This window comes from Sardina pilchardus, chromosome 3, assembly GCF_963854185.1.
Source record: "Sardina pilchardus chromosome 3, fSarPil1.1, whole genome shotgun sequence".
In the NCBI taxonomy this organism is placed as follows: Eukaryota; Metazoa; Chordata; class Actinopteri; order Clupeiformes; family Clupeidae; genus Sardina; species Sardina pilchardus.
Window position 1 is genome coordinate 3452275 of NC_084996.1, and position 2887 is coordinate 3455161.

Consider the following 2887-nt stretch of genomic DNA (forward strand, 5'->3'; position numbering starts at 1 on the left):
CTTGACTGCCAGACTCTCCCCCCTGTGAAAATGAACTCAACAATAGCACCAGAGCTAAACGGAAGGAACCGAATTATACTTCTATGGTTTTCACGCTGCATCAGATATACTAGAGTTCACTCTAAACACAAAGTATTACAACGTCAACCAAATGGGTTACAGAGCCTTCGGAACAAGAATTTTAATTGAAGCTCAGAACTGAGTTGGCTGCCTCAGCACAAGCGTTTTTTTCTTGTCGTTGGCAAATTTTAGTCCTCCATAACATGGCTTGCAGGGACAATTTAAAAAAATAATTGAAAATGAAGAACTATCTTGTGGAAATGTAATTACCTCTGAATGCTTGCTATAATTACCCATTCAAAAATACACTCACAGGATCGCTGCGGAGCTGAAGCTGACTGCGGTGGTATTATGGCACAGAGAGAGAGGGAAACAGACGAGCCATGCAGTGAGATACAGATGACTCGGTCACAAATTGTGTCACAAATTGGCGTCGTGACGACAAACGCATCACACCTGTCCTCCGACGCCTAATTCATTACCGTCGTAAATGAGAGACGTGGAGGGCGCTCGCTGTACGAGCGGAACGCGTGAACTGGCATCCCGACCTCATCAGACTGCTGACTGTGTTCATTCAAGACATCCCTCATCGGTCAACATGGTCATTTCTAACTGCTTCTCTCTCCCTGTGTTTTCAGTGGATGATTCAGCACTCTCTCCTCCCTGCTGCAATGTCCTTTCTGCCTCTACTGGCCAGAAGCCCTGATGAGAACAGCGACCTAAGGAGTCAGAGGAGGAGGAGGAGGAGGAGGAGGAGGAGGACCAATGAAAGGGAAATTAGGCGGCATCATTACCAGCAATTAAAATAAGCTCTGGTCTCCCTGTACCATGAGGCTTCACGGCTGAGGCCCAAGTTCCTCTGATGTTTTTCCATTTTCTGAGGCGCTTGCGAGTTCATTCCATTTCATTATGGTAACCTGGTTAGAATTGCAGAGTGCAGCTGGAGCTCTGGGCTTATGCTGTCTGTGTCGGGTATTAATTTACTCCTGCCCAGCCCCAAGGCAGGCGCACAAACACAAACACACACACACACACACACAGACGTACACACGCACACACATACACACACACACACACACACAGATGTACACACGCACACACAAACACACACACACACACACACACACCAGCGTACACTCACTCAATTTAAATCATGCCCTGCCTATGAGCAGCGTGCAGGCCCATTCAATATTGACATTTTCTGAAAGCAAAGTGGCACCAGATGAGAGCGGTGACTCCAGGACACACAGGAAGCACGCAGACACAAAGAAACCACGAGCAGAACAAAGCCTGACACGTATCAATATGTACCCAGCAGTGGCAGAGCAAAAGCTATTTCCCACGGAAAAGCAGTCCTGATGAAAGGACCAAACGATGGAGACAGAGGACGCATTTATCCATGATAACTAGCCTGTGCCCGTGCTGTGGGAGAGTAATAAATATAACCTTTTCAGTTTCATCTCGGTATTATCTTTATCATCATTTTTGCATGCATGTAGACTTAAAATTGAAACACAATTTCAAATTAAATTCAACCTATAATTTAATATAACTAATGTATAGTCCAGATTCTAGTTTGCATGAGATCACGTTTATATCTGTGCAATGACATTCAGTGCTTGAGAGAATTGTCAACCTTGAACGCTGCTTGGCTTTGGGCCTCACCTACTTCCCTGAGGAACACCCATGGATGTATGCATGCTTATAGGCTGACCCTGCAACAGTGACCCCTATGAGTTTAACTTTCCTGCAACACTTCCTTTCCTGAACTCAATTACCAGCTGCGAATACTTTCCTGTGATAAAATTGTAGCATCAACATAGTTGTCATCCAAACCGCATCTGAAAGGGAAATAACCTTCACACTACGCTTGCAAATCTACTCGCATTTCTCTGCCAGAACCCAAGTGCAGAACCCATGCTGCTCCAGTCGCAATTTGGTTTTGAAAAAACATTACATTAGTTTAAAGCATGTAAAGTTATTCAAACTGTCCAATGTTGTCAAAATAAGATCTAATTTTTTAACAGATATGGTATGGTGAAATAATAAATAAAATAGACCAATACAATATTCTGTTGGTCTGACAAACATATGCGGCTCCTCAAGTCTGTGTTATTCTTTTAAAAACCAGACTAGCCGTTGACACAGACTAGATGTGCTACCACCAGAATGACCCTGAGGTTAATCAAACAACTGAGGCCAGCTGGCTTCATCTACATTTTTGGCCACGGGTCCCAGTGAGATTTCAGCCTATGCCAAGGTTATGGCCCTATTTGTTTGTTAAGTCAATAATACGAGAGGAGAACACAGAATTTCAAAAATGGTCAAGAATAATCTTTCCGTGGACCTCTGAAATGCACCTATAAATATATGACATACAACTGTGTGGGGCACCACAGTTAATTGTGAGTTAACAGCCTGTTATACATGGAGCTTCATTAAATCTGTCTTGTTTGTGTCGTGACCTCTCACTGTCTCATGCAGCATGTGATCCCACTCTAATGAGATGACCTCTGACCTTTGGCCTTTAGTCCATGCCGTTGTCTGCTAGGTCTGCTAGGTCATCAAGGTCAGCGGGACTTGAGCCCAAGCTTTCGCTCGCCCCTGATTTGAGTCGATATCACAAACCATAGGTCTGGTCGTATGGTTGGGCCTTAGCACGTCTCTACAGAGGTGAAGCTTATATCCTTTCACTATTGTGTTGCCGTGACCTGCGCTGACGTTGTGCTTCAAAGAACAGTAAACTGTTAAAGGAACACGACAACCCACTTCACCGGAAGTAGGTTACGCCAGTTAACCTATAGCTCCCTCCCTATTTACTATAGAC